Below are 10997 nucleotides of genomic sequence, written 5' to 3'. Positions count from 1 at the left end.
GAATATGAATTGTGCCCTACAACATATATGGGCTCTGCTATACAATAAAATGGGCCTAGCTAGCTTAGATATACATATACACATAATATATCCCTTAATATTTTTATTAGGTAGTAGAGATAATGTGTAATTATGGTTGATTTATCAAAATATATGGTACTATAATCAATTCTCAATAGTATACTCGTAGTATTAACACAAACAGACACAACTGTGAAAGCATTTGTCCATTTGTCAAGTCAAAGTCAATGACAAAGATATCTGTCTAGCTTTTCTTTTGCTTTTTTGAAAGGCAGATAAGCTTCTTTAGTTCTTTTTTTTTCTTCTTTTTTGAAAGACAGATATCTATTTAGGCCTATTCCTAAGACCGGATCGTCGACCCCTCATCCATGTGGACTCCATAGGGAGCAACTCGTCGACCGACTCTTCCTTCTTCTAGTTTCGTTGCATCGATGAGTGTAGACGAAGAAGTGGAGTTTGGGGTGGGGCCAGCCTAACGTAAACAAAAGAGAATAAATTGTGGAAGAGGTGTGGAAGAGGGGTTATAGGGAGTGATTGTGGAAGAGGTGGATGAAGAGAAAGAAAAACCGATGTGGCAATGTGGAAAATGTGTAGCTTAGGGAGAGGCCTTAGCTTTTTTTTTTCTTTCTCCTTTGAAAGGTAGAGATATATTTCAATAACAGTACATACATGCCACGTACTACGACTAACTTATAAAGTTATATACAATCTATTCAAAAAGACAATAACCCGGCCATTCATGGATCATAATAATGTAAATGATGATCATGAAATTTACGGTGTAATTATCTGCAGGACAAGTAAACCTCCAAGTATATTCGAATTTCCATCACGTGTTAATTCTTTTGATGATGATGATGATGAACCTTACAAGTCGGTTGTCTAGTTAGACGTGACCTTTACTTCTGTATGCAGATTTGGTTCTGTTTTTGTGGTAAAGGAGGTTTCTTTGGTTGAACAATGAAAGCAGATTATTAGTCAGCTTGAGCAGGAATTATTATTCATTTTTAACCGGTCAGTTATATATAGGTTCATATCCATCGGATTTGAAATTTCTAATTACTAAGCACTAACCCCTTTTTGCGTTATTCTTTAAATGGTTTCAGGGGATATCTATATTAAGCCGATTGCATCACCCGAACATAGTTCCCTATATAAGGTATGCATTTCCCCTCTTGATTATTTTCATTGAAGACTCGGACCTTATAAACTGGTTGTAGCAGATAATTAGGTAAAGGGTCAGAACAAGTAGTTGGAGTCATCTTTTGGGACAATGTTGAAATGGTTGAGCTGGGTTCCCTATTAGATACAAGTACTTCGGAAATAATTAGGGTGGCTAATTTGATCAACTGCGGGATTCCCATGTCTCGGCGTATACAAGGCAGATTTTGAGTGGTTTAAGTTACCTTCATGCACTTCACAGGCTCATAGGTAGAGCTTATTTTAGGTACTATTTTGAAGTTACGAATATATCCTACAGATTTTTCTAACATGACATATTTTTATGTTTTTATAGGGATAGGGATATCAAATGTGCTAATATATATATTGGTTGATGCAAATGGATATGTGAAACTTGCAGATTTTGGATTGGCTAACTTAGTAAAAGACCAACTTTTCTTAGGCATTATCGTTTCCTTTTCTATTGCAAATTATTTTCTTTAACTGTTATCTAATTCACAGGCAATCACATTGGATGACATAATATTTTGCAAAGGGACTCCCTATTGGATGGCACCCGCGAGAGGTTACGTCACTTTTTTTAATTTTTAATTCTTAACTGTAGTTTTGTTTGGAACAACTATATCTATTGCGGACCTTGCGGTTTCTGATGAGAAGATGGATTTATCTTATGTTTTTAAAAATATGAGAACTTTTTATCTAACAAGAATCTGGCTCTCCACATTTTGGGATTATTCTCTTAAGGTTGTATTCACATGGATTCTTAAGAAATGGTGGAAACCAAGAGACTAATCTAAGCCCTTGGATCAACCAATCATCAAAATCCAATCAAACATGATTGCCAAATCAAGCTTGATTCGTAATCACTAAGACACTAACGCCGTCGAATCTTCTCCGACGACTTCTCCGGCTAATCAATTTCGTTTTCGGGTGGATACGGAACGGGTCAGAGGCCCTTATCCATTCTAAACTGACCGTCAAGGGACGCATATGGGAATGGTATGGATTTGATGGACGGCGATCCAAGAGATGGTGGAATGTGATTTTTTCGGCGACACTGTAATTTTTCCGGCGGGCTTGAAAATAGTGTTTATTGGCTAGGGTTTGTGCGGAATGTGTTTCTGAGTGATTTGGTACAAGTTTCATGCATTAATTCGAAGAAACAACAAAGCTATAGTGTTTTTAATTTTTCCGGTGAGTTTTTCAAGTTTTCCAGCGAGTATAGATCGGATTAATTTCTGGTCAGGGTTTGTTCGCGATGTGATTGTGAGTGTTTTGGTGTAATTGTGATGTTCTAATTCGAAGGAACGAAGTTTTTATCGGCGTTTAAAGTTTTCCGGCGAAGTTGTTGCATTTTATCGCCGGAGAAGGAGAGGGGAGAAGGAGAGTGAGTGTGTGTTGGTGGTGGTGGTTAGAGATAACAGTGGTGGTGGTGGTGGCGGCGGCGGTTAAGTCGCCGGAGAAAGAGAGAAGAGAGAGAAAGTTGCTGGCCGGAGAGAGAGGGTGGAGAGAGAGTCAGATTGTGTGTGTGTTGATCGATGTCGTTGGACCGATCAAATATATAAACTAAATACCTATAAATAGTATGGGTAAGTCGAGTATCGTATCCACAGGGAATCAAGGGAAAGTGTTAAACAATTTTACAAAGTTGATTAAACTAGACATAAACTTAAAACCGATTGATTGTTGATTTGATTCGATTAAAAACTAAAACTGATTATGAAATTAATAAATTAAACAATGATAATAAAGGAGATCATTCTCATGCTTCAAATTATGTTTTCAAAAGTATAAGCTAACTTATGTTCGTTGGAAATCACATAGACATGATTCGTTATAAGCTTGGATTGAATGAATGCTAAGAACTAATCAATTAGGTTGTGATGATTCACGATAATGAAAACCGGGGAATTGACACAACTAAATTATCTATTCATTAACAAGATTACAAGTTCATAAGAGATTCTTCCAATAATAATTGATTAACAATAATTTGAAATCAAAAGATAGATGGAATTCATTCAAAGTTATAAACTAGTAATCATTCAAACAATCCAAACAACATTAGATGTTAAAAAGCTAATGAGAAATTAAACATCTAATCCAACATGAACATAAGAAAAGTTGAATACAATTGTCTTACATAATTGTTCACATGAGAATGATCAAAAGAGAATTAGCCTAAATGAAACGCCCGAGAAATTTTTTTTTTTTTTTATAAGACATTTATTACCTATTAATTCTCATAATAATAAGGTAAACGACCATTTACTTAAGGTGTATAACATTCTGCCATAAACATCACCTTTAAGTAATATATAAAAACGTGTAAAACACAAGACTATGATCATTAACGACTCGATAATTACCACCAGCAGAAGAGTATGTTCTATACGTAAACTCGAGAAGATAGTTTTAATCTGAAACCCATAAAATGACCACTTGATCGACTTTGGTAAGAAAACAATTTTCTTTCAAACCTTCTGGTAGTTTAGACAAGAACAAGCATGAGAAATATATGAAGCTAACTAATAAACGCCACTTTCATATTATGACCAAAAGCTGGAACATAACCTCGACAAAAGGCATCAGGTGGTTTATGATATAGACTACCAAGGGAAACTCTTTTAAAATAAATGCTATTTTGTGATGTACACTAAGAATATAGCTTGACAAAAACCATCAGGTAGCTTTTTAACATAAATCTCCAATTGTAACTATATGAGACCAACGGATAAACTGACTTTTGTTTAAATGACCTGAAGCTATATAAGTTTGGACAAGACCATCAGGTAGTTTAATTTGAACCCGCAATGAAAACGGCCCCAAGCTGCCTAAATGTCTGCTTCTCATTTTATGACCACGACTGAAGTAGAACCTAGACGAAAGCATCAGGTGGTTTTCTTTTGACATGGGTCACCAAGGGAAACTATACAAAACCTATATATACAGCTCGTATTTATGATCAAAGCTAAAAATATGAGTTGGACAAACCATCTGTTCAAATTTCTTTCGCTCACGAAGTGACCCGGGGGACTAACAATGACTAGTTTATCCTGTACAATGAACTTGCTGAAACATTTAATCTTATAACTAGTATACTCGACTTTTATCTTTTTCCCGACATCTATTCAGTACTACATAAGTGGAACTATTTACATACAATCTGACTGTCAAGGTTCAAGACACACATATATGACGGTTTTAAAAACTCGAAAGCTGGACAAGGGCCTGTTTACAACGGGTATACATACCAGCTCTCTACTAGTTTCAAAATGACCAGAACTAGGACTAGGATTAGACTCAGACCAGAACCATTTGTACAAACTGATACAAAACTACATTTCTACTTACTTACAACCGACCTTACATATTTGACGAAATCTGTTCAAAAAGCTTGTTATCAACTGGTTTAAACTTGCAACTTTATAAGTTGCACAAAAAGGGCGTAACTAGTATCAAAGAAAGGCATAAGAGATACTCGTTACCCATCCAACGAGCAACACCGCTAGTGCTAAGCTATACCCTTCCCTGGATCTTTTCGGGCTCCACTTGTCTCACCTAAAAAGAAAAACATATATAACGGTAAGTATAAATACTTAGTGAGTAAACGGGTTCTAGCATATAAAGAATGCATAATCTATAAATCTTTCTGTTGTGATCTGAAACAAATTCAGAGTCACATTCTAGTATGTAAGGAATTCCTTTTCTAGTCATTCTATGCATTCAACATTCATAAAATAAACGGCATACTCATACGAGAGATATCTAGATCAATCCCGTATAAAGTAACCTTCTGATAATGTGATAGGTACATACCCTCATACATATCTAGATGCATTCCGGATATTACCTACCATTCTATTCTATCCGTTACTCACCTTATGATCACCGTTAGCTATTAAGTGAAACTTGATTGATCTCTTGTATAACCTGTACATAAAGCATATATATACATGTCATGGAAGGTTACAATATAATCATCTATCCTCTCTAGTCTACTGCTCACTGCTTTAAAACATTCCCTAGCTAATATGACCCATTTCTGAAAATCAAGCTTTCTTTGAGGCATATCATCAAACACTTTGTCTACATAATTTTATTTACTATAAAATTACTTCTTTTTGTTTATGTAACCATCCATGTATTTTCTAAATCAAATTCCAAGAGTAGCTTGTTACAAATCTTTAGTTGATAATATAAAACAAAACCTGTATAATTGATTTTTACCAAATATAATTTTCTTTCAAAGTGAACTTGATACTACTAAACGGGTCATATCTTAAACTGATAAAACTCAATCTTGACAAGATTGAACTTCGGGTTTTTATATGAGCTTACTTTAATCTTAACTACTGATAAAAGCATGCCTTACTTATATTGAGGACTAGATGACTTGAACACAACTTTGAATTTAACAAAAATCTAACTCCTTTGCATTCCTGAGCTATAAAACCAGGCCCTTCTAGCACTCTCTTGCACCCTCTATTTCACACATCAAGTATACGTATTGTGTGTGGAAAGAACTATCAGAAAGGTTTTCTTAACTTTCTTTTTGATTTATATATCTACTTATGTTTTATTACTTAATAATAACTAGTAGAACTTTTCACCTATGTGACACAATTAGTCCCTAAAGTAATTTATTATGTACACTAAGGGCACTAACTAGTTGAGTGGTACTTCAGGCATATACTAGATATAACTTTATACCATAATGTCTATATTTTAGTTTACATAATTTAAGAATACTTATGTAAATTACCTTAAATTATGGGGTGTTACACTAAAATCTTCATCATTGATATCATCATTGATTCTTCAATTAAGACTTTAATCTCCATGGAATTGTGATTTGATGATGAATTTGGGGTCTTGGGAATGTTAGGAACTCCTCCAGGGATGAGAAAATATGTGTGGTAACTTCCCCAAGTCGTGTTGTAATTGAATATAAACTAAAAATAATTAAAACCCAAAAAATTTGAATTTTCGCACAGCAACTGGCGTAACCTACTACCCCCCTGGGCGTAAGTTACGCCCCTTGTATTTTCAACTGGCGTAACCTACTGCCAGGTCTGGCGTAAGTTACGCCCTTTGTTTCTTCAAAATTCCAGATTTTTGCTTCTTGGTTCCTTGACTCGTTTCTTGATTCAATTAGCTCCATTTCATCACCTAGTGCCTGAAACTTTCACTTAACAAACATAAAGGTACCCCTAATCGTCTATTAAGCTTCACAAAACAATTTGATTTTACATCTTAAAATCATGCATTCTAGGCGTTTATCATGTGTGTGTGTGTGTTTGGTGGGGGGAAGGAGACGAGGGGAAGGGGGAGGGGAGATAAAGGGTTGGGATTTAATTTTGAGGGGATAATCCAATGGCTAGGATTTGTCCCTTGGTTTCTATGGAAAAATCTAGCCTCAAATGAACAAAACTCTATTCTATTATACTCCGGACTACTTTGTATTCGATGTTTTGAATCAAAAATTGTGTCTTGCATTCACGGGTTGTTAATCAAGCATACAGTATTGGACTCGCAATTGATATATGGAGCCTTGGTTACACTGTTTTAGAGATGCTGACTCGAAAAGTTCCATACTACCATTTGGAAGGGATGCATGTCATATAAACTTCTTATCTTGTTAATCTTTTCTTAATGGCAATTGCAAATTTGTACAGGTAACTGTAAAACCAGGTTCACCCAAACTACTTTTTCTTCAAAAATAATAAATTACAATTTTGTATTTAACATAACGAGAGTAAATATCCGCTCGTTGCGGCGGTGAGATGGTGGGGTGATAGGTCATAAAGTGTGATAGGTCATAAAGTGTGATAGCCAAATGTCTTAACCGTACGGGCTCCACCCTCGGATTTAAAAATTCGTCAAAAGTATATCGAATGACATCTCTAATGAAAGAGCATGAAATTTTAAGAACACCCATATAGTTTTATAATTTATCGATGTACGGTTTTTGAAATAAAAGATTTTGAATGAATTAGAGGAATAAATGATTTATGGATGAGAGAGAAAAAAATGATTGGTTGAGATTTAAGGAGAGGAAAAATGTATTATAGTTATTTTAGGTAAATATAGAATAGATAGGGGGCATTTTGTAAAAAAAAAAAAGTTGAAACTTAAAATTTAGACAGAGAGAATTTACTTTTTAATATAATATAGATTAAGTAATACGGAGTATGTCAAACATGATTGAACCAAATGATTTATAAGAATTTATGCATTTAGAGGTAAATCACTCCTCATAATTAAGTTGACTCTTTTGTGCCTCTTTCTACTCGTCTTTGACTAATATATTTTTGTAACAACTAAATGTCGTTTGACTCCATAGGTGAAAGCATTATTTAGTATTAGCCAGGGGTAAACTTCCTGAGATTCCTGTAACAACTAAGGATGAGTTTCTTAAACCACCTCGACATCGTAATACAGTTGTGTACCAACCATCATTTGTGTATCTAAATAAATAAATAAAAAAAAGCGTAACCATATATATATTTTTTCTCGGTTAATATATATATATATTCGGTTTTTTAAACAAAAAGATAAATATATATATATATATATATATATTCGATTTTAACAAAAGAAGATATATATATGTATATATATATATATATATTTTGTTTATATAACAAAAATAAACACGAAATTTACCAAACATATGTCGCCGGATGTTTGGCCCAAACCCGACGGAGATTCAAAACTGAAAGCATATTGTCGAATCCACGACGTCCTTGGTCCCGACGGAGTAACGGGTGATACGACGACCATGCCACCAAGCATTTGATTAAAATCCGGGTTACTATGAAGATTGGGATCACTTAAATCGGGTTGGATGATTGGTCGTTGGTTGTTTCGCAAGTTCGGGTTGGTGTTCGTGCTAAAACCCCACTGCTTGGGAAACATTTTCAAAGTAAATGGAGATGTGTGAAGTATTTGAAAGAAAGAAGGGATAAGTATCTTGAAATGTAACAAACTTTGAACGAATGTCTATAGTAGGAAATAACTAAAGTTGTGTGTATTGTATGTAAATAACTCGAAAATAATGTTTATTGTATGTAAGAAAATGTATTCAACCAATTAAAATCAGACAAGTGACACCTCTATATGGTTGCCACGTATGTTTTCTTACATACAATAAACATTTTTTAAAGTTGTTTACATACAATACACACAACTTTAGTTATTTCCTACAATAGACATTCGTCCAAAGTTTGTTACATTACAGGATACTTATCCCAAGAAAGAATGTATGGAGATAGTTAGATAGATGTAGGAGAAGATATAGATATAGATATAGATATAAGTTGGGAAGATATATATATATATATATAAAGTATATATTAGGGGAAGATACATAAAAAGTTAACCTAATTATCTAAAATTCCTGATAAGGGTAACCTATTTAGTTTTCGTCTATTTAAATGATCCAGTTTTCATAAATTTCCTAATAAAGGGAACATCGTTAGTTTTTTACGTCAGGCCTTCGTTAAGTGTCACGTCATCAACTTCGCTTACGTGGCATTGACTATGACATAAAATTCATTAAAAGGGAAAAAATGAAAATACATAAATCAAAAATTCATATATACGGATTAAAGTGAGTATGAGGTTGTTATGCACCAACTTGGGTGAAAAACCCATCACATACCAATATTTTAATATTTTGAATAAATGTTTGCCCCCCCCATGATTTTTAAGGTTAAAAAAGGTATGTGAGGGTTTTTTACCCAACTTAGGTGCCTAACAGCCTCATATTCCCTTCCCCTACATATATATATATATACACAAGTTATTTTAGGACCACTTATTTTAGGACATGTGTTTTTTGTAACTTACACACCACCATGATCATCTCCGACCACCACCATGATTTTTCGGCCACAGCGTCGCTGGAAAATCATGTGTAAGTTACACATGATTTCCCGGTGGGCCCGTTGCCGGAAAGTCTTAGTGTTTTTACAAAAAAAGTCTTGTATATCGTTGTAGATGATGATGATGATGATGTGTAATTAAGTTACAAAAAAATACATGTCCTAATTGGTACTAAAATAAGAGGTGGTACTAAAATAACCCACCATATATATATATATATATATATATATATATATATATATATACGAGATGGGTACCCGCGCAATGCGGCGACGGTGGCGGAAACGGATGGTGTTAGTGGCGGTGGTGGTAACGATGTGATTATTAATCTAAAAGTAATAGATGTAAATGATAGTATAGTTATTTTATGGTTAAGAGATGCATATTTTATAAATAACTTTATTAAAATATTATAGAGATATTAGATGAAAATATTTTAAATTAATTAATAAAGGAGATAGATAGTTTGAAAAAATATGGGTGTAAAATATTTTAAAAATATAATGGGTAGATTTAGTGTGTGAGTTAATTAAGGGTAGTTTGTTTATTAATATAATATAGATATAGATTTAGGAATAAAATGTTTGGTGGTAGTGTAAATTAAAAGGGTAAAATAGGGATTTTAAAGGTAGAGTGTTTAATTTGGAAGGAAGTCGTTTGTTTATATAGGGAGTATAGATATAACACCTTATCTTCCCTTTTTTTTTAGTATAACAAAGCTTTCATTTGAGTATATCACTTCATGGTTTTGGAGGGAAAATAAAAAAAAAAGGGGGAAAGAAGAATCAGGGAAAGAGAAAGTGAAAAAAAAAAGTGGAAATAAGGTGTTATATATATATATGTATAATATATCCGTATATACGTATTTTCAATTTATGTATTTTTGTTTTTTTCCTTTTTAATGTATTTTCTGTTTTAATCAATGCCACATAAGCAAAGTTGATGACGTGGCATGGGTGACGTGATATGGGTGACGTTGCACTTAACGGAGGCCAGACATAAAAAACTAACGATGTGAACCATATGAACCATTTAGGGCCATTAGATTTAATTAATCAAACCGTTATAATGATGAATGGCAATTGTGTAATTTGTCATAAACTAATAAACGGGAGAATTGGTGTAAAACAGCTGGAAGGATGTGAATGTCAATTCACAAATAGTTTTTAGAAAATTAAAAATACTACGAGTAGTAATTTGTTTCTAGTCATTAATTACGTAAAGTTAGCTTCAATTGTTTTCAAATACAATATATCCATCTGCATTAGAACTCGTGAAACACTCCCTTGGAATAACAAGATAATAAAAAAATACAACCCATCATCAATCGACTAGCATTTGCGAAAAAGCATTCAGGTTTGATTTTATCAATTCTAAGTAATTGATTTTGTAGTTTACTAATTATTTAAAGATACACTTTGTCTAGGTTTTAGGGTTTGATCACATATCAGAGATGATGTCTTTGTGTTTATGCATCACCCATAACCATTCAAGGGCGAGAAGGAGTGGACGTAACAAAGGGTTTGACACCCGTCGGTCGCTTTATCAATGACGCGGACGCGGGAACAACGATCGATTTAAATCGTGATTAGTTTGTTCATACTTGATAGACATATGTATGAGTTTTTGTTCATATTTGTGCAGGCATGCCTAGTTCGCTTAAATTATGAATTACTCGTATTACAAATCTTGTATTGTAAAACTGAATTAAGAATTATTGTCTTCCTTCCAATTCCTTTTGTTGCACACCATGTTTATATGTGATGACATGTATTTACAAGTGAACGTTTTTATATTCTTGTGCGAATATATGAATGTTTCCGTAACGTATCCATGTTCATATATGAGCACATCCTTTTTACTGAAGAATGACTCGTGTTCATTCATGAACACCCATTGTTGTG

The sequence above is a fragment of the Erigeron canadensis genome, chromosome 3, assembly GCF_010389155.1.
Source record: "Erigeron canadensis isolate Cc75 chromosome 3, C_canadensis_v1, whole genome shotgun sequence".
Classification (NCBI taxonomy): Eukaryota; Viridiplantae; Streptophyta; class Magnoliopsida; order Asterales; family Asteraceae; genus Erigeron; species Erigeron canadensis.
Note: the sequence above shows the minus strand (reverse complement) of the source record.